General features: G+C 35.5%; 1 protein-coding gene across 24 annotated transcripts in view; it reads left to right on the top strand.

The window, feature by feature from the left end:
* Nucleotides 1-23,028, top strand: part of SCEL (sciellin) — a 297,545-nt gene that overhangs the window by 71,618 nt on the left and 202,899 nt on the right. For 20 of the 24 annotated variants that reach the window (XM_077855300.1, XM_077855316.1, XM_077855313.1 and 17 more), the window contains one exon: nucleotides 15,161-15,321. The gene's annotated coding sequence lies outside the window, so the exon portion shown is untranslated. Of the gene's footprint in view, nucleotides 1-12,016; nucleotides 12,165-12,515; nucleotides 12,643-13,890; nucleotides 13,957-15,160; nucleotides 15,322-23,028 lie in introns of those variants that run through there. The other 4 variants (XM_077855301.1, XM_077855297.1, XM_077855302.1 and 1 more) reach the window with 3 other exon arrangements.

The following is a 23,028-nucleotide window of genomic DNA, read 5'->3' as shown; positions in this document are numbered from 1 at the left end:
CTTTGTGTTGTTTAAAAACTTGGCTATTTCTAAAATGGGTATAGTATCTTAAGATGATAATAACAGTAATAAATGTATTATAGTCATACTTTCTTAGAACCATCAGGCACTATTTTCCCTAAGTGACTTTATTTATTATTCTGTTATCAGCTGCCATTTTTGTAAAGCAGGTTTTAAAAATAATTCCTTAGTTTTTCTAACAGTCTTCAGATTTTTAAACTTTTCACTGGCATATTAAACTGAATTTTCACTATTGAAAAGGAAAGATAGGGCAGCCCCGGTGGCCCAGTGGTTTAGTGCCGCCTTCAACCCGAGGTGTGATCCTGGAGACCTGGGATCGAGTCCCAAGTCAGGCTCCCTACACAGAGCCTGTTTTTCCCTCTGCCTGTGTCTCTACCTCTCTCTCTGTGTGTCTGTCATGAATAAATAAATAAAATCTTAAAAAAAGAAAGATATTGCTTTTTCCTTCTATTATTTTTTCTCTGTCTTAATACTTTTCTGTCATTCTCTTGAGAATAGACTTTTTTGCTTGTGCCATGGATGAGAAATAGAAGGAACCTTGTTTGGAATTGAGAGAATATGAAGATTCTGACAAGTAGAGAAGGGGCTAGGGAAGTATATAGCAACTAAAATCCTTGAAACTGCATTTAAGAAAACACTTAGAAATAAAAAGGAAAAAAATCCCTTTGTAGCACTGTTAGATGACTCTTTTATTTATTTAATTAAAAATTTATTTGAGAGAGAGAGAACATGAGTAGGAGGAGGGGCCAAGGGAGAGGGAGAAGCAGGCTCCCATCTGAGCAGGGAGCCTGATGTGGGGACTTCATCCCAGGACCCTGGGATCATGACCTGAGCTGAAGGCAGCTTAACCTATTGAGCCACCCAGTCAACCCTAGATTAGTCTTTTAGATAAGGATTATCAAGAACTCTGGAGGACCCAAGAGTTTACCTTTTAGCAAATGAACAGGTACACCTGCACACAGCCTGATGGAGGCTGGCAGAAGACAAGAGAATTTGGGACTGAGAGTAATGTTAGAATAGCACAGCCACAATCTGAGTATCAGTATGTTTTTGTCAGTTCCCTTTGCTTCCAAGGGCCCCTGAAATGACACAGGTGTAATGGCTCAGATAGATGTCTTCACAGCAGTGGTTTGAATTATAGGAAAGCAACCCTGAGCTTAGGGAACCTGAATTTTTTTAAATAATGTACAACAGGCATATCTATAACTTTCAGGGCTGTTTGCTATACAAAAAATCCTTGAAACAAGGATTGTTTCACAAAGGGTATGGAATTGTGAGAGACACTTGGAGAATTGTCTTCCAACAAAGGTATGAAGACCTATCTCTTGGTCACCTGGGCGGCTTAGTTGGTTTAGGCCATGATCTCGGAGTCCTGAGATGGAGTCCCACATTGGGCTCCTTGTTCAGCAGGGAGTCTGCTTATCCTTCTCCCTCTGCTCCTGCCCCCTGTTCATATGCTCTCTCTCTCTCAAATAAATAAATGAATTGAAATCTTAAAAAAAAAAAAAAAGAGAGAGACCCATTTCTTTCCCAAAGCCAGGAGTTGTTCAGACTTTATGTCTTTCTGAAAGCAAAAAGAGACCAATACTCAGTGTTGTGCTGGAAAATGTTTAACAACTGGTTCTTTGAGGAAAAAAAAGAAGAAGAAAAAGCCCTAATTTATTACATTTGCTGATTTCCATTGTATAAATATTCCCATGATGAATGATTTTAAGCTACCGCTAGGCCACCATTGAACATGGAGTTAGAGATGCATAATAATGCACAATTGTATATAGTATTTCTGCATATAGATATAATAGACGTAAATAATCTCAAGAGAATAGATAATCCTAACATCTAGTAAAATAATTAGAAAGTGTTTGAGTATTTATTACCTTTCAATTTAATATAATTTTTAAGAATACAAGTTTATGTAATTTAACTTTTTAATAATGGCCACCTTTTAACAATTAGCTTGCAAAATTCCTGAAAATTTATTTTTTTATTTTTTTTTATTTTTTTTAATTTTTATTTATTTATGATAGTCACAGAGAGACAGAGGCAGAGAGAGAAGCAGGCTCCATGCACCGGGAGCCCGATGTGGGATTCGATCCCGGGTCTCCAGGATCGCGCCCTGGGCCAAAGGCAGGCGCCAAACCGCTGCGCCACCCAGGGATCCCAAATTCCTGAAAATTTAACAGTTGGCTCTTGCAAGCAAGTATGAACTAGTTCCAGCACCTGGCTGCCAATACTCCTCTCTGTCTGGTTAATAGAGTTCATTAATCTCATTCTTCAAAATCAAGTCTCTTTTGTGTTTGTTCTTGTAGCTCATTTAAAAATCCTTTTTCTCCTTTTATTTAAAACTTAGATGATATTTATATTGCCTTTTATTTCTTAACACCATCTGGTTAATATAAATAAATATAATCTATTATATTCAATCTTAGATTATGTTAGAAATAACACAAAGCACATCATTTTGGGGGGTTCTCTTTAGGTCACTTGTGTTCGATACTGTGGATGAATGTGAGTAGAAAACTCACTTTTGGGGGTGGAGGAATTGATATTTTTTCCCATCTTTTTCTGAGGATTTTATAAATAGAAATTACCTCTGTGAAGTTTGTCACAAATTTTGGGGACATTTCATAAGCTTTGAGCTGAACTGGAAGCAGCACTCAGCTTCCTTAGGGTGGCTAATTCAATTTCAGACACAACAAACACTGAACACTTATTTTGTGCTAGATTGTAGGCTAATTAAATGATTTATGTAAATGTTTTATTTAATAATTAAACAAATCTGTAAAGTAGGTATTCATATCATTTTACGGATGGGGAGCTGAGATCAGTTTTCAGTTCTTCATTTATATTTTGTGGGGGAAATGTGATTATGTTCCTCTCCCCTCTTCATGACCAGTATGTAGTCATTGAACAAATGGTTCCATAGCATTTCTTAACAGGGAAACCTTGACAGGGTGAATAAGATTATCCCTAGGAGCTCCCAGAAGGAAATTTCACTTTCCCTGTGAATTGGTTGTGCATTTTTGGTTATAACAATAATCCAGAATAAAATTGTGGACCATATGTTACTAAGATATGCAGAAACATTTAAAAATGAGTGGTCAAATATTATGTTATCAAACAGAAACTATAACTCAGTTTTGAGAAAAGTCACTATCAATATCATCATTAAAAATGTCATGTGAAGCTATATGCATACACTGATGAATTTTTTTCAGGTGATTTAAACATTAAAAAATCAAAATTTTTGTAGATGATTATTTTATCTTGGTGACATATATTCTCTCTTAAGAGAAAGGAAAATAAGCAAACTAATAAAGACTTGAGGTTAAGTAGAGCTGCGGTGACTTCTGAAGAAAATAATACACTGACAACACTATTTGACAAACCTCAAATGGATGAGAAAATCAATGTTATTCACATCACTTCTTGTGATGTCCCATCACTTACCTTATCAAGCAGAAAATAAATTGCTCTCTTTTCATAAGTAATAAGAATGTTACAGTTGCATAATATGAGTCTAGGCATAAATCAGCAAGTTTTGTTTAATTTGTGAATGTATAAAAATCACCATTTCAGTGAATTTATTTCATGTCCATTTCATATCCACCATTTTAGTGGGTATATATTTAATGATTAAGTGTCATCCGGGGATAGCAATTAAAAAAAACATAGAAGGAAACTGAATATTTGATGTGCACAACTGTTATTAATCATACTAATTAATATTTATTTCAAGTTTAATATTTGTTAAGTATAGTGCTGAGCATATTAGATGCATTATGTTAATTTAATTTGGATTTATATAATCATTGTTCATTGTATACATATATTGATAATTTGTTAAAGTTATCAATATGTTTAAGGAAAGATGCAAATATATACATGAACACAAATGTTTGCATAGAATTTTAGAGATCATAAATCCCCTGAAGCCTATTCCTGAATTCTCACCTTAAGAATCCCTGTTTTAGGATACTACTTATAGAATTCAGTTGCAATAATAATTGTCTCCAAACTGTAATTTGCTTATTTTTATCTGTATTTGACAGCATAGAACTACAAGAATAGAATTTTAATGACCCTATTAATAAGTTATATCATATGAACAGCATATTCCTGTGACTGAAAAATACAATTATTTTATTTAAAAAAATTTTTTAAAAAGATTTTGTTTATTTATTCATGAGAAACACACAAAGAGAGAGGGAGAGACATAGGCAGAGGGAGAAGCAGGCTCCCTGAAGGGAGCCTGATATAGGACTCAATCCCAGGACCCCAGGATCATGACCTGAGACAAAGGCAGACACTCAACCACTGAGTCACCCAGGTACCCCAGAAAATATAATTTATGCCAAGAGTACTAACTGAGGAATAATTTAAATCAGGGAAAAATTGAAAACAATATCCAATATCTAGTAATAGAGTATAGGTTAAGCAGATTATGACACAACGAAATGTCATGAAACCATTTGTAATGAATACGCACATCAATACAGCATATCACTGTGTCAATAGCAGGCTTTCAGCAGTATATATACTGTTTTGAAAAGGTATACATAGTTATGAAAAAATCTAGGAAAGCCGTTCATTTCATTCTTAAAACATTCAAGCTAGCCTAAGAAAAGAGACCTCATTGATGGGCTACATAAGAAATATTAAAGGAAATTCCCCTGGGTAGCCAAGAGTCCAAGGCCTTCGCTACAGAGCTGACATCATGATGGAGTCTGGAGTGAGAGATAGTTCTGGATTTAAGAAGGCTCTAGGCAATCAGAGTTCAGAGCCTTCCCTCCAATGTTCCCCTTGAACATGACTCAGACTATGCCTCCCAGCTTCTTTCTGTTGCACTTTAAACTGGCATATTCATATTCATCTGTACCTTGTAAATTTAATTTGCCCATAGCACAGTATGGTTCCTCTAATTCATGACCTTTTGGTTTCAGATCCTATTGCTAATTGCTTTTGGTTTAAATTCTCAAGATAGAGCCTATTGCTTGGCTTATTTTATTGAACTAGATTTGTTTCTGGACAACCTGTTGAGATATATATTTAGGTAGATATCTACCTGCAGCTGGGGTAATGGGTTGGTGTGGTAAGTTTCATATGGTAGAAGGGTATGGGTAGGGTAATTTTATTTAGAAAGACCTAGGGATATAAGCAATGTAAAATAATTCTAGTGAGGAAAGATTAGGCATCAGAAACTTTAATAATGGCTATCTCTGGGTAGTAGTATTTTAAGTGATTTAAAATATGTGTATATATACATTTTTCTTTTTGTGTTTCTCCAATTTCTAATTTTTAAATAATGATTATGTATAACTTGGAAAGTAAGAAAAAAAATCATTAGAATGTGACTTGTATTTTTTCCTCTGTAGTTCTATAGTTTTGTTCTAATTACATTTGTTAGAGAATTTCCAAATTATAGCAATAAAATGTTGTTTGGAAAAGATGAAATGTACTGGCAAAAGAAAGAAAGAAAAAGAAAGAAAGAAAGAAAGAAAGAAAGAAAGAAAGAAAGAAAGACAAAGAAAGAAAGAAAAATTTGTATTTTTGTGTTTTGTATTTTAACCAATCAGAGCTAGTACTCAGTACCATTTTGAATTGTTTGGCTTTATATAGCAAGGCATGTGCTGGGGCTGGAGAAATACAGAGATACATATACTAAAACAAGGCCTCTGACTTCAAGTTCCATTCAGTAAATATTAATCAAGTATTTTAATGTACAATAGGAATCCAGAGGTGATAACATACAGTCACTGCTTCCTCAAAGAGCTAGCAATCCAGTTAATTATAGGAACAGGAAATAAAATTAATATTGTAAGACAATCTATGTGAAGGGTCCAGTGACTGGTGTGAGAATTTGGAGGTATGAGAAATCATTTCAAGTTGGGATCAATAAAAAAGACCTCATAAAGTGTGGGATTTGAGTTGATCTTATTGGACGTGGAATGCTTGCATAAATGGAGGTATGATAGAGGACATTAATTGGATTGCAGGAAGAACTAGCAAAAAAGTGTATAGACAGGAGGGCACAAGGCATGTTTGGGAGAGGTGAGTGTAGTGGATTCATGTTGCAGAGTGGTGGGAAATAAGATTGGATTAAACAGAAGCAAGACTTTACTAAATGCTTTTTAAGTATGCTTTCATAAAATGCTTTGGAGTAAAAAAAATTTTTTTTTTTTAGTTTCAAGTTCATTAACTATTTAGACTATTTCAGAGCTAACTAGCTAGCCTGTGTCTAAAAAGGGGATGGTAATCTGTTGTTGTAAACCTGCCTCTCAGCCATCTCTCACCGAGAATCCTTGGTCTTAGAATCAATCCTCTGTAACAAATGAGAGTCCAAAGACCTTCTTAATATAACACTGGCATTTATATGTTGCCCTGGTATTTTGATCTAGAAACAATGTGATAATGAATGCTTGCTTGGAAATTTACTCCATTTTAGGCTCTGAATCTACTTTTGTCTTTTCTGTTTTCCTCATCATTTACACTCTTTATTCTACTGAATATGCTGATTCAGATTTCTGGCTTTGACTTAGGGTGTTTTACCACAATATTAATTTTTGATTCCCAATTCCAAGGTCTTTGTTCCAAATCCTAGTTTGTGGTACTTAGTTACAACACCAGATGGAAGGAAATTTGGTGTTAAATGGAATCCTCTTTATCCTATCTCAGATAATCTCTTGAATGAAGTGTAAAAAGTGGTGTATATGTCTTCAAATAAAGTAGCTCACAGAAAAGTAATTTCATAGCACAGGCCCCAAGGGCAGTGTTATACTGTTATCTGTTTCATATACTTGTTTAATAAATATGATAGACATTAAGAACAATAAAATCAGTTTTACAAGTGCTTTTAAACATTTTTCTATTTCCACCTATACTCCATGTTTATCCCCATCAACTCTTACTATCTCCAAAAGATGAAGATGATAATGCCATCACTATTCAAGATAAAGATTTGTTTTATTTATTTATTTATTTATTTATTTATTTATTTATTTATTGAAGATTTTATTTATTTATTTATGAGAGAGACACAGAGAGAGGCAGAGACATAAGCAGAGGGAGAAGCAGGCTCCCTGCAGGGAGCCTGATGCGGAACTCAATCCCAGGACCCTGGGATCACCACCTGAGCCAAAGGCAGATGCTCAACCACTGAGCCACCCAGGTGTCCCCAAAATGAAGATTTTTAAAACAGCATACTAGAATTGTGCTTACAACTGGTGTTATGCTATATGTTGGAAAATTGAACTCCAATAAAAATAAATTTAAAGAATAGAATTGTGCTTACACAATACTAAATTATTCTGAGAAGATGGTCAGTGAGTGTGAGTGTGATAGTAGCGAGGGGACACTAGTCCATTAATGAATTTAATGTCCTGGTCCATTTCTACCAATCCCAGCCCCATTCAGCTGTAAGTACAGGGGATCTTTCTGTAGCAGGCTTCTCTCTTACCCAGTCTCTGAATGTATCCTGTCCAAGGCAACAGTATATCACTGGGCTCAAATGTAGCTGATAATAGGGTCTGGAATGAGTCTAAATTGAGTATCATATCCCTTGAAAGCACCCTTTCAACCACCATCCTGACCCCAGCCCTCTTACTGTGTTTGCTTTTGGTGTATGACAAATTCTTGCCATGATTTCCTTTTCTATACTCTAGTCCAGAATGGATATTATGTTTCTAACTCAGCCCTTTTGTCTTGAACCCTATATTTTTATTTTTTACTTTTTTAAAAGATTTTATTTATTTATTCATGAGAGACAGAGAGAGAGAGGCAGAGACACAGGCAGAGGGAGAAGCAGGCTCCGTGCAGGGAGCCTGACATGGGACTTGATCCAGGGTCTTCAGGATCACGCCCTGGGCTGAAGACGGCGCCAAACCACTGAGCCACCCGGGCTGCCCAAACCCTACATTCTTTTTAAATCTTGTCAGTCCCTTTCCTGGAAATTCTCTCCAGAACCCTGCTAAAGGCAAAAAGATGGAATCACAAAACAGGTCCTAAGGTGGGCCATTTGAGTATCTATATCAGACAAATTGGCCTGATTAATATTTCAATTATCTTTGAAGTGTTTGACGTATTGCTTCCTGCTTAATTTTGAGGGGCATTTAAAGAAATATGCATAAGAACACATCTAGTAGCGTAACTATTAAATCCTTAATGTGTAGCAGAAATAGTAAGGTAAATGTTTAAGGAGTTATATGTGCATTTCCTTCTTTTGATATGTTGTACAGGAGTTGTTATCAATCCAAAAAATCCGAGACTTAATTGATTCACAATGTATATCTACAAACTCTTATTTTTTTGTATAGTGGATTTTAAATATTTGATGATTGTATCTTTAAACTTTAGAGTGAATATTCATTTTCAAATCAGTACTAACTTTTTATATGAATCATATTAGACAAAATGAACACCTAGATCATACTATTCTAGAAAATACTTGATGATTCATATAGTATGCCTACAATGTTTACTGAATGCCTACTGTTTACAAGGCAATATACTATAAGCAATTTCAAAAGGTGTACGGGATATGTAAGGGATATACAAATGAGTAAAGCATAGTGCTGGCCTTTATGGAGGGATTAAGACAATTACATGTAGACATGGGCACAGAGCAAGATAGCCAATTTAGTCCTTAAAGGACAAGAAGGCAATTTTAATAATAATGGCATGATCTTAGTCCTTGGCGAAGATAAAGAATAATTATATACTCAAGATGCAAATTATGCCTGGCTTAATTATCTCTATCAATTTGAAGAAGCAGATGCTCAGATGTGCAGACAGATACTAATAACTCACTTGGGAGCACTTAATCTGTATCTTTTTTGGGGTTTGGTAGAGTTAGTCACTGATTTCAATTGATGTTACATTCTTTAAGAACAATATGACAAACCTTTTCTCAAACTGAATTCTACCTTTCCCATACATTCTTCAGGAGCTAAAAAGCATCCTGGTCGATGACATAATCCACATCTTCGTGTCAAGCTAATTTAAGAAACATTTTCTCACTTAACTTCACAGTGTGAAGAACATTAATAATTCAGTGGTTTGTATATATATTTCCATTCATTCTCCTTGTGAAGATATTTATACAGTGTAACAATAGTACAGGAATGGAAGAGTTGGGAAAAAATCTCTTTCCCAACTCCTATTTCACCCTATTCCCATGCTTCCTTTCCTTCTAGAATATCTGGCTTCAGCAACAGTGGAAGGAACATTCAGTAAAGCTGAAGAAGTGTTAGGGTTTGTTAGTACTTTATGCCTTCAGCTTCTCCCCATTGGTGATATCCTTCATGCTAGCACTTTCTAGGTTATTAAATACTATATTTTAAAAAAATGTCTATAATTTGCTACTCGTAAGAACAAGGCTTAGTATAAAATTTCTTTCTTCTAAGTTGAAACAAGGATTTTTAAAAATGCAGACTCTGAGAGAAGATTCCAGAGACTTGGTCTCTTGAGAACTACCCATCTGTGAAAAAATTCTATTTCTGTTGGACTGGAGACCTGGCAATGGCAAAATGGACTGCCACTGTGAGCCATTTATTCTGTCTCACTGGACAGAATAAATTGTTTCCTAATTGAAGCTATGTCATGACATGGACTGTAAAATGTGGTTGCAATAATTTACTCTCAGCTTAGAGAAATGACAGAAAATTGTCTACTCTTTAAAAAAGCATTTTTTTAAACTGGACTCTAAGATAATATTGAAAAAAAAGGAATACTTTCTGCAATGCTGTTTTTACACATTAATTTAAACTATATATTTTGCAATATTTTGAAAGAACTAATTAAAAAACATACATCTGTGTACTTTGGGATAGCATCATCTTTTAAAAGTAACTCAGAGTTTCTTCAGCATAATTTCATTTACCGTTTCATGCCCTATAGACACAGACCTTTTGCTACCTTTTGAATGAAGTCTGTAATATAGGAAACTTGCCTACAGACATTAAAACATATAGGCATCAACTACACACAAACACACACTATGTCTATATTAAAAACATCCACTAACACATCTGAGAATATAGTAGAATAATTATGAAACTTCAAAAATGTTAGGCAAAAGGATTATTTCAAATAATGTTAAAATATTTAGGAACCTAGTTAGATCTCTATACCACACCTTTTAGACAAGTAAATTCCAAATAGATTAAAGACCTAGACACTGAAAAAAGAAACTCAAGACTAAATACTAGAAGAAAAGGAATTGAAATGGGTTTATACATGTAGGATGAGGAAGAACTTTCTCAGCATAATATAAAACCTAGAAACCACAGAAAAAAATAGAATATTGAAAGTAAAACAACTTGGGGCGCCTGGGTGGCTCAGTCAGTTAAGGATCTGCCTTCAGCTTTGGTCATGATTCTGGCGTCCTGGAATGGAGCCCCCCTGCTGAGCAAGGAGACTGCTTCTTCCTCTTCCTCTGCTCCTCCCCCTGCTCGTGCTCTCTCCCTCTCAAATAAATAAATAAATAAATATTAAAAAAATAAGACAACTAATATTTGAAAAGATGAAAATAAAGTTAAAACAAGTGACAGATTGGGAGAAAAATATATATAACATATGTAAAGACAAAATATTAATATCCAGAATATTTTCCTAATGGTAATAAAAAGAAAAGGACAATTAGCCACATACAATTTTAAAAAAGATTTTATTTATTTATTCATGAGAGACACAGAGAGAGGCAGAGACATAGACAGAGGGAGAAGCAGGCTCCTCACAGGGAGCCCAATGTGGGACTTGATCTCTAGACCTGGGATCATGCCCTGAGCTGAAGGCAGACGCTCAGCGTGGAACCACCCAGGCATCCCAACCAAATACAAAATTGACAAAGAATACGAACAGGAAATTAATGAAAGATGGAATATAAACGTCCAATAAAAGTGTGGAAAAATGATACATTTCAGTAATAAACAGATGAAAAATAATAACGATGTATTATTAGCCCACTTGATAGGCAACATCTCCAGAAGGTTAATAACATCCATGCTTGGCGAGGAAAAACAGGCACTCTTGCGTTGGTGGTGTTGAAGGGTATAGCTTTTTGTGAGGCAAATTGGAATTCTCAATCAAAATTAAAATTTGCATTACCTTTGACCCAGCAATTTTATGAGAAATTCCACTTTAGGGATCTAGCCTACAGAAATATTAGCTTAATTACATTTATAAAATATAATTATATGTCTAAGAATGCTCATTGCAGTGTTCTTTACTAGCCCAAAATTGGGGAACTGTCCATCAATAAGAAAATGGTTAAACCAATTACAGAATATTCATTAAAGGAAATTCGTATAGCAGTTAAGAGAAGTAGATTCACATGTACTGACTTGGAAAAGTATTTATTACAAGTAAAGCAGAAAGCACATTGAAAACCATATTCATAGCCTGATTCTATTTTCATCTGGGGAGAAAACCCTACAAGAATATATGTTCCTACAATCATAAAATAAAGCCTGGAAGAATATAAAATGATCTCTTGATGGTGGCTATTGCAATTGGGGCTGAAGAGGCAGGAGAAAAGTAAAGGAGGAGTTTCACTTGTCATTTCATATCTGTTAAAAAATAAAAGTGAAATTATGAGTGATTTTTTAATTTTTTGCTTTTTTATATTGAATATCTTTTCTATTATAGACAGCTATTGCTTTTGTATTAAAAGAATAGATGTAACCTTGAAAAATTAATTTCTGAAGGATGGGTTGAGAAGATGAGAGACTGGATGCAGGAAAATAATTTAGGAGGCTTTAAATGACTGCGGGAAGGACAGTGAGGACCTGGCCTAGGGCAGGGACAAAGGGATTAGAAAGAGGCCAAGTGGGACCCTGGGAAGTGGTGACAAGTAATATGAGGCTATATTCCCAAATCCCAGTCCACAGCTCTTTCCCAGAGTCTTCCCGAAGGCCCCATGAAAGGTACCATTATGCCATCACACAGGCCTCAGCAGATAACAAAACCCAGGTTGTCCAGTTCCTCTGCAGGCAACCATTTGAGCTCTGATTCTGCACTTAACGTATTTCCACATGAGACCAGATGAAAGCAATATCATCCTTGCCAACGGTCCCTTGGGCTGTTCTCTGCAGCTCTGTGACCTGAAGGTTATAGCACCATTACATCAGCCTCTTCCTTTGGGACTGGTAAGCAGCTCTCAGGCTGTCTCCACGGAAGCTCACTTTCCTTCCTCTACTGTGCTTGATCCAGACCATTGCATGTAGTCTGCTTAGCCTCTACTAACATCTTTTGCTTCCTGTTTATCAAGTCATGCTCATAAACATGAGACCTAACCCACCTGCAGTGTGCTCTGAATACTGGTGACATCATCAGTGCCCAGTCATTTGTGATCATTGAACATCTCACCTTTGAGCTCCTTCAGGCTTGTAGAGCACATCATCCAACATGCATAACGCCGTGCTCAACACAGTCAGCAGTGTCACATGATGGAAACAAATTTCACATGGGGCACCTCTCTGAAGAGCCTGTTCACTTTTTGCTTGTTTACTCAGAAACAGATGTTTAAACATCTGCTTAAATATTGTGAAATCTTTTCACAGATTGGACATTTAGTTCCTGCAGCATAACCAGGAAGGATCATGTTTATTGAACTAGAGGCGAATTGTATGTTGAAAAGGGAATTTGGTAGACTAGCTTGTATAGCATTTCAAGGAGCAAGTGTAATGTTAGCAAAAGCTTTCATGTGTTTAATAGGAAATACTTTTAGTTGTTTCTAGCTTTAAATCTCACTAGCATATTATTACCTTGAATCTTTTTTCATTTTATGGATATATAGAATCGCTACACATAGGAATTTTCTGGAATACAATTTTGAATAAAATTGAAAATGTGTCTGAGAGCTGAACTGGTATGGTAGAGAAGATACATAGAAAGTTGTCCCTTTTTCTTCTAAAAGATTGTAAGCCTTCCTGATTTTCAAATATTTTGTGTTCATATAAGATCTCCATATTGGCCTATGAACAGTCCTGCTGTTTTCCTTCTGTCCTGCAATAGAAGAACATTTGGCTTATACAATTGAGATAATCTGGTTATCTCCCAGACCTAATGTCTTATTTTGAATTTGAGTGATTTCTGTCTGATGTCACATAGAAGAAAATGTAATTTTGCTTGTCTTTTAGCAGCAGATAATTTGTCGATTTGACTTATTGCTCAATGACTTATCTTGGGAAGGAATTTTGAAATTGCACCTTGAGACGTGTACCATTTTGCATATGAGATAATTGATATGATTTACTGGTACCACTTTCAAGCAAAAGCATGTGACTGGTTGAAAGTGGAAAATTCAATCAGTTTGTTGTTTGCCCTCCCTGATCTCAATCACTGGTTTTAACAAAAGTGTCTAGTTGCTTAGACATCATGTAGAGTAGTTTAGGAATGAAGAAATTACTTCTAATTAAATCTCTCTGTTACCTTGCTGGGCTCAATTTTCTCCAGTTACTACACATGCATGCTGAAATAATATAATAGAGGCATTCTTTTTTTTTTTTTTTTTTAAATATTTTTTATTTATTTATGATAGTCACACAGAGAGAGAGAGAGAGAGAGAGAGAGAGAGAGAGAGAGGCAGAGGGAGAAGCAGGCTCCATGCACCGGGAGCCTGACATGGGATTCGATCCCGGGTCTCCAGGATCGCGCCCTGGGCCAAAGGCAGGTGCCAAACCGCTGCGCCACCCAGGGATCCCAATAGAGGCATTCTTAACCCATTTTAGAGAAAAATAAAAAGCAATCATAATGTATTATTAGAACTTTCTCTTTTTTGTTTAAGTAATGTGCTATGTTGAGAATGATGCTTAACTGTTATCTTTTGGGGTGACCTCCACAATGACAACGTCTTATGGCTCCTTTATGCAGATGTCTGGTGACCATGAGGCCTAGATTAGCTCTTCAGCATTCATTGAAGATAATCACTAGTTTCAGGTAACTTAAAAGCCTGTTCATCTGTCCTTGGTTGGAAACATAGACTAGCCACATTCAAGTTGCTTACCAAAATTTTAACCTTGAACACTCTGCTACTCAAACATTTTCAAAAACTTCACTTACAGGAACAAAATTAATAAATGTGAATATCTAATATTTAAAATAAATTGAAAGGAATAATATTCTCATGTATATGGATATCTAATATTTATACCCATATTCATTCATATGATTGCCTACGGGAGATGCCATTGATCTGCTTTCTTAGATACTGTAAGCCTCACCACTGGGGTGAGCCAGGCTATTAGAGAGCTCTATGATGCAGCTTTGACTACTTTACCTATCCTTTGAGACGTAATGCTGTGGTATCAGAAAACTTGGTGATTAAGCAGCTTAAACTTCTGCCTGTATCCAGTAGCTTGTCTGAAGCAGATTCTAAGGAATTGTTTGGGACTGATTATGTTCTTTTGCTGTTATGTTCTCTCATGTCCCTTGTAACTGGCATGCCAGGTCTAATAAAGGACACCTGCCCACTGGTAACTATGCCAGATTTGTCCCTGAGGTTGGGGATGAGGTGTTGCATAACAAGTCAGAAAAAATAAATAAATAAGAGAATCCGGAAGGACATTTTGAGCTTAGTAGAGAATGTGGTTTTTCCTGAAAAACTGCATACTTCCTAATATGCCTTCAGAAAAATTACCTGGAAAAAAAAAAAAAAGAAAAAAAATTACCCAGTATCCGATTTGGAGAAGGGGGGAGAAAAAAAAAGCAAATATTGGTGATCTCGCTGCTCAGATTGTGTCTGATAAAAATGACCTGGTAATTGCTTAAATTTTGCTATAGCTTTTATCTATTAGACTATTGTCTTCATAGGCCAAACTCTGTTCAGCGATCAGGGGACTTGTTTATTTTTGAAATCTTTTAGTAGCATCCCTGACCAAATTAGTTTTATTTTAGACATTTTCCCTTTTTTTTTTTTTTTTTTTTTTTAGTGAAACAAAGATACTTTTCCACTCCCTAATCCCCAGTAACTTGGTTAATTAGCTATGAAATCTAGTGAAAGTTATTCACAGTTGATAGCAGAAAATCATAGATATTCTACTCATTTCCTGGCTTTTTATAATCAAGGAGACTAAAGCATGTTGTTTCCAGTTATGCATGCTAAAGGGAAATAAATGGTGATGTTTTTGCTTTGTCTGAACAGAGTGGTTTCTTCAGCAACTTTTCTAAACCCTTCTGTGAGACAAGCTGGTTCTTCTGGGACTAAAGAACTGCCTGTAGCCATATGCTTCTCTACAAATGTGCTTGGTCTTTTCTACACACAACCAGTGGTGCTAGCAGACAGGCTCTGCAGGCCTTAGTCAGGTAAGGAAGCATTTGTTATTAATGTGTGATTATAAAAGAAAACCACTACAAAAAATGTTTTACAATGTTTGTCATAACAAAGTTATTTCTCTGCCCTTGCTAACGGGCTACAGTCTTCTACTGGCTCTGTACTCTGAATGCTCCTTTATAAATGCTTTTCCTTGGTCTTCGTTACACATTGTCAAAGCAGCTTGTGTGCTATTTGCATCATAGATATAAGATCACATCCCTATGTAATTCTTGAATTCTTTTGTCAAGAACATCAACTAACAACCATTCCTCCATTTTTGCTTTCTTGCCTTGCTTATATTTCAACATCTTGCAGTAGGAAAATACACATGAATCATGGGACACCTACTACACAGGTAGTGTCCAGGAGTTTGTAGAAAGCTGGGTTGGGACAGAAGAAGGAAAATGCTCTTTCCTTTTTAATTTAATTTTAATTTCCTCACTTTCTCTCTGTGTCTTTCATGAATAAATAAAATCTTTCAAAAAAAAAATGGGACGCCTGAGTGGCTCAGCGTTGAGCATCTGTCTGCTTTCGGCTCAGGGAATGATCCCGGAGTCCCCGGATCGAGTCCTGCATCGGACTTCCTGCGTGGAGCCTGCTTCTCCCTCCTCCTGTGTCTCTGCCTCTCTCTTTCTCTTTCTCTCTCTCTGTGTCTATCATAAATAAATAAATAAATCTTAAATATATATATATATATATATATATCCATAAGCCCTAGCTGGCCAGTGGGCTATTTACAACTAGGTAAAGGTACCAAAACAGGAAAACTCCATACATCCTCACTTTCCCCTTTAACTGTATGTGATTTGCCTATGGTTACACAAGTGGCAAGGAGTTAAAATTGGGAAAAGCACTCCTATTTGCTACTCTACCCAATGATATAGAATATTGAATTTGTCTACTCATATAAATAATAGCGACTGTTTAAAAAAAAAAACATGTTCTGGTGTATTTGGTGTAAATGTTGTATTTTAAGGGTTTCAAAATTATTTGGATGCCTTTGTAAGTGTGAATTTTTTAAGGCATGACAAAAATATGTGTATGTGTATGTATATGTATGAAACACGACATAATTTTTAATAGGTTTAACATTCCCAGAGTCATAAATATATAAGATTGGGACGCCAGGGTGGCTCAGCAGTTGAGCCTCTGCCTTTGACTCAGGGTGTGATCCCAGAGTCCCATGATAGAGTCTCACATCCGGCTCCCTGCATGGAGCCTGCTTCTCCCTCTGCCTGTCTCTGCCTTTCTCTCTCCATGTCTCTCATGAATAAATAAATAAAATCTTAAAAATAAATAAATATATATATAAGATTAGCTTCTAGAAGCTAGTATGTATACATAAATGACTATTAGTCAAGGTCACATACTGTATTAGTTTGCTAGGGCTGCCAACAGAAGAAAGCTTAAACAACAGAAATTAATTTTTTTTCTCAGAATTCTGGAGGCTGCAAGTCTGAGGTCAAGGTGTTAACAGAGTTGGTTTCTTCTGAGGCCTATTGTCTTGGTTTGCAGATGGGCACCATCTCCCTGTGTCTTCCCCATGGCCTTCCCTATGTGCGTGTCTATGATCTGAATTCTTCCTCTTCTTTTTCTTTTTTTAAAATTTAAAAACAATCGAGTATAGTTAATGTTCAGTGTTATATTAGTTTCAGGTGTACAATATAGTGATTCAACAATTCTGTACATTATTCAGTGCTTATCATGTAAGTGTACTCTTAATTTCCTTCATCTAATTTTATCCATCCTTTTACTCACCTCCACTCTGGTAACCATCAGTTTGTTCTCTATAATTAAGAGCGGGGTTTTTTTGTTTGTCTCTTTTTTCCTTGTTCATTTGTTTTGTTTCTTAAATTCCACATGAGTGAAATCATATGGTATTTATCTTTCTCTGACTGACTTATTTTGCTTAGCATTATATCTTTTAGATCCACCCATGTTGTTGCAAATAGCAAAGATTTCATTCTTTTTGCCATCTATATATGTATATGTATATGTATATGTATATGTATATGTATATGTATATATATATGGCATCACAATGCTAGGCATCTCTCTATGTATGTATGTATGTATGTACACGTATGTGTGTTGATATATATATATATATATATATATATATATATATACCCCCACACACACGTATGTGTGTTGATATATATATATATATACCCCCCCACACACATAAATGGAATATTACTCAGCCATCAGAAAGGGTAAATACTTACCATATACATATATATATACACACACACATATATATGTGTACACATATATATATAGTATATGTATACAGAGTATACACTATTTTTTATATATACTCTTATATGTATATATACTATTATATATATACACACACATATATAAAATATATAAAATATGTGTGTGCATATATATCACATCTTCATTCATCTACCAATGGACACTTGGCCTGCTTCCATATCTTGTCTATTGTAAATAATACTGTGATAAACATAGGAGTACATATATTTTTCAAATTAGTATTTTTGTATTTTGCATATTAGTATTCCAGTAATGGAATTACTGGATTATATGGTAATTCTATTTTTCATTATTTGAGGAACCTCTCTATATTGTTTTTACAGGGGCTGTACCAGTTTGCCTTCTTACCAACAGTGCACAAACGTTCCTTTTTCTCCATATTTTTGTTGTTTCCTATATTTTCAATTTTAGCCATTCTGACAGGTGTGAAGTGACATCCCATTGTGGTTTTGATTTGCATTTCCCTGATGATTAATGATGTTGAACATTTTTTGCTGTGTTTGTTGGCCATCTGGATGTCTTCTGCCCAGATTTAATTGGATTATTTGGGGTTTTTTGGTGTTGAGCTGTTTCAGTTCTTCTTATATTTTGGATACTAACCCTTTATTATATATGTCCTTTGCAAGTATCTTCTCCCACTCAGTAGGTTTTCATTTAGTTCTGTTGATTGTTTCCTTTGCTGTGCAGAAGCTTTTAATGTTTATATAGTTCCAGTTGCTTATTTTTACTTTTGTTTCCCTTGCCTCAGGAGACATATCTAGAAAAATGTTGTTATGGCCTGTGTCAGAGAAATTATTGTCTGTGCTTTCTTCTAGGATTTTTATGGTTTCAGGTCTCACATTTAGGTCTTTAATCTATTTTGAATGTGTTTTTGTGTATTTTGTGTATGGTGTAAGAAACTGGTCCAGTTTCATTGTTTTGGATGTAACTATCCAGTTTTCCCAACCCATTTGTTGAAGAGACTGTTTTTTTCTCATTGCATATTCCTGGCTTCTTTGTTGAGGATTAATTGACCATATAATTGTGCGTTTATTTCTGGGCTCTGTATTGTGTTCCATTTATTTATGTGTCAGTTTTGTGTCAGTACCATAGTGTTTTGATTACAAAGCTTTGTAATATAGCTTGATACCTGGGGTTTTGATACCTCCAGTTTTGTTCTTTTTCAAGATGGCTTTGTCTATCCAGGGTCTTTCATGGTTCCATCCAATCCAATAATTTGGGGATTATTTGTTCTAGTTCTGTGGAAAAAGCTGTTGGTATTTTGATAGGGATTACATTAAATCTTTAGATTGCTTTGGGTAGTTCGGACATTTTAATGATATTATTTCTCCCAACCCATAATCCAAGCAGAATATCTTTCTTTTTGTTTGTGTCATCCTCAATTTCTTTTAATAATGTTTTATAGTTTTCAGAGTACAAGTTTTTTACCTCCTTGGTTAAGCTTATAACTAGATATTTGATTATTTTTGGTGCAATTGTAAGTTGAATTGTTTTCTTAATTTTTCTTTTTGCTGCTTCATTATTAGGGTATAGAAATGCAATAGATTTCTACACATTGATTTTTTTATTCTATGACTTTACTGAATTCATTTATCAGTTCTAATAGATTTTTGGTGGAGTCTTTAGGGTTCTATGTATACTATCATGTCATCTGCAAATAGGGAAAGTTTTACCTCCTCCTTACCAGCTTGGATGCCTTATATTTCTTTTTCTTGTCTGATTGCTGTGACTGACTAGGACTTCCAGTACTATGTTGAATAAAAGTGGTGAGAGTAGACATCCTTGTCTTGTTCCTGACCTTAGGGGAAAAGCTCTCAGTTTTTCATCATTGAGCATGATGTTTGCTGTGCGTTTTTCATATAATGGCTTTTATTATATGGAAATATGTTCCCTTTAAATCTATTTTGTTGAGGGTTTTTATCATGAATGGATGTTATACTTGGTGTTGAATGCTTTTTCTGCTTCTATTGAAGTGATCACGTGGTTTTTATCCTTTCTCCGGTTGTTGTGATATATCACATTGATTGATTTGCATCCCAAGAATAAATCCCAGTTGATCACAGTAAATAATTTTTTTAGTGTAGATTCAGTGTGCTAATGTTTTGTTGCTAATGTTTTACATCTATGTTCATCATAGATATTAGCCTGTGTTCTTTTTTCTTTCTTTCTTTCTTTCTTTCTTTCTTTCTTTCTTTCTTTCTTTCTTTTTTTTTTTTTTTTTTTTTGTAGTGTTTTCATCTGGTTTTGGAATCAAGGTAATTCTACCATTATAGAATGAATTTGAAAGCTTTCCTTCCTCTTCCATTTTTTTGGAATGGCTTGAGAAGAATAGGTATCAACTCTTCTTTAAATATTTAGTAGGGGACGCCTAGGTGGCTCACTTGGTTAAATGTCTGCCTTTGGCTCAGGTCATGATCCCAGGGTCCTGGGATTGAGCCCTATGTAAGGCTCCCTGCTCCGCAAGGGAGTCTGCTTCTCCCTCTCCTTCTGCAACCTCCCCCTCCACCCGCTTGTGCTCTCTCCTCTCAAATAAATGAATAAAACCTTTAAAAGATATATAAATAAATAGTTGGTAGAATTCACTAGTGAAGCCATTTGGTTCTGGACTTTTGTTGAAAGTTTTTTGATTACTGATTCAACTTCATTGCTGGTAATTGGTTTGTTCATATTTTCTATTTCTTATTCAATTTTGGTAGGTTATATGTTTCTAGAAATTTATCCACTTCTAGGTTTTCCAGTTTGTTGGCGTATAATTTTTCATAATATTCCCTTAAAATTCTTTGTATTTCTGTAGTGTCAGTTATTTTTTTCTCTTGTTTCATTTCTAGTTTTGTTTATTTGAGTCCCCTTTCCTTATTGTTGTTTTGTTTTTGTTTCTGTTGTTGTTAATTGATTGGTTTATTTTGGTTAGTCTGGCTAAAAGTTTGTCAATTTTGTTGATCTTTTCAAAGAGTCAGCTCCTGGTTTCATTGATCTGTTCTATTGTATTTTTAGTTTTTATTTCATTTATTTCTGCTCTAATCTTTATTATTTCCTTCCTTTTTCTAGTTTCAGGGTTTACTTTTTTTTTTTCTAGTTTCTTTAGGTGTAAGATTATGTTGTTTATTTGAAACTTTTCTTGCTTCTTGAGATAGGCCTGTATTACTATAAACTTCCATATTAGAATAGCTTTTGCTGCATCCCAAAGATTTTGGACTATTGTGTGTTCATTTCAATTTGTCTCCAAGCATTTTTTTATTTCCTCTTTGATTTCTTGGTTGATTCATTAATCATTTAGTAGCATGTTTAGCTGTCTTGCTGTGATTTTGTCCTGTTCTTTCATTTCATGCATTTTGTCTAAACCTCTGTATCTGTCTCTATATGTTAGGAAAAGTCAGCTATATCTCTTGATCTTAAAAGTAGTGGTTTTATGAAGAGGTCCTGTAGTGGCCTGCAGTGCAATTTTCTCTGTTTGCCAGAATCTTGCCCTTCAGGGATGTCTCCTCTGTGTGTTACATGCACCCAACTGTTGTGGCTGAACCACATTTGCCTTCAGTCCAACTATCCCCTCCTCCTGGGACAGGAATCATTTTGAAGTGATGCTGACTCCTGTTGAGGCTGCTTGCACATTACCGTGTTTGTGGTGATGTTTTGGAAAACTGGGAGACCAAATTGGAGAAAGCACATCTTCAGAAGAATGCAGGAGTTGGGACACTGTTACCAAGCTAGGTGGAGAATGTTCATGATGTGCAGTTTCCTGCAGCTCTCTGTGTACCTAGGCTAGGGGTCAGGGGAGGGAAATGGCACCCACTAGCTTTTTCTTCTGGAAGTCTCCTAATGATCCCTGCCTCTCTAGCACATGTTCTGAGGTTAGTAAATAAATCACCTTCCTGTATACCCCATGTTTTTTTTTTTTTTTTTTTTAGCTGCTGCTTCAGTGCTGTATCTCAGAGGGGCTCTTTGTTAGGCTATCTCTTTAAAGGGGAGGATTCAGTTTCCTCTGGCCATTGATTTTTAAAATTCTAGGAGTTAAGCTTCACTGATTTTAAGAACTCATGATGTTAAGTTCCTCTGGTTTTCAAAGCCAAATGTTATAGTGATTCATCTTCCCAGTGCAGGTACCTCATGCCTGAAGTCCTGGTTTGGGGTCTGCTCTAATCTCTTTTCTGTGCTTGCGGTGTCCTTCTTTCCTATGGACAATCTTGAGGCTCAGTTTGTTTCCTGATTATCTCTGCCTTCCTACGTTTTTTGAGTTGGCTTCTTCTCTATGTCTAGCTGTAGAGAATCTGTTTTGCCAGTCTTTAGATCATTTTCTGGGTTATTTACACTAACTAGTTGTATCTGTGGGATGAGGTGAGCCCAGGATCCTCCTTCTCTGCCATCTTCTCCTGAAATCTCTTTATTCTTCTATTCTAATAAGGGCACTAGTCAAAGTGGATTAGGGCCTGCCTACCCTAATGACTTTATTTTACTCTACCTCTTTAAATAACCTATCTCTAAATATGGCCACATTCTGAAGTACTGGGAATTTGGACTTCAACATATGATTTATAGTGAACATAATTTATCCTATAACATATACTAAGCATGTGTAAAAGATGCAAATAAATTGTTTTGGAACATTCAGAGAAGAGTGAGATACTCCAGATATTGCAGATGGTGGAATTCACATAAAAATCTATTGATTAACAATTAACATTTATATATGGCAGAACTATTTGCCATATATGATTACTTTAAGACAGAATCCTCCTTCTCAGAGCACACAGAGATAAAATGGGTCAATCCTGAAGAAATGATAAGGAAATAGTAAATAAAATGATGGGACTCATTTGTGTTTGTTCATGAGAAGCACATAGAAGAGTAAAGAGGTCCTTTGGTGTGATTCTTCAATTCCATTCCTGGGAGACACACAAAGCCAGCAGCTAATGAGTCTTCTGATGGATTTGCGCATGTGAAAGTACAAATTTGTTGCTGTGCTCTTAACAATTGTCATGCCTAGCATGCAGTTATATATGTTAGTGCATCTTCTTTGAGACAAAAAAATGCAAAGAAAAAAACAAAAACAAACCAAAAAACCCACAATACAATATTTTGAAAAGCTTATTGTTCTCAAAAGAATCCATTCCCATAGACGGAGGATGACATATTTTAGATGTGAAGTAAACAAAACATGTTAAGTTCCTTAGGGTCCTAGTTGGTATATTCTAGAAGAAAAGCTCACCCCAAAGTAGAAGTCTAATCAATAGGAGCAAAAATGTGAAATGTGAGCCTTTTTTGAGGGGGGGGGAAGGGGTTATTTATTTGTTCATGAGAGACACACAGAGTGAGGCATGGACATAGGCAGAGGGAGAAGCAGGCTCCTCACAGGGAGCCCAATGTGGGACCTGGGACAGGGAAAAATCCCTGGAAAGAAAGATAAGATGTGCAGACAA

The sequence above is a fragment of the Canis aureus genome, chromosome 17 (genome assembly GCF_053574225.1).
Source record: "Canis aureus isolate CA01 chromosome 17, VMU_Caureus_v.1.0, whole genome shotgun sequence".
NCBI classification, from domain to species: domain Eukaryota; kingdom Metazoa; phylum Chordata; class Mammalia; order Carnivora; family Canidae; genus Canis; species Canis aureus.
This window is presented reverse-complemented; position numbering and strand designations above follow the sequence as displayed.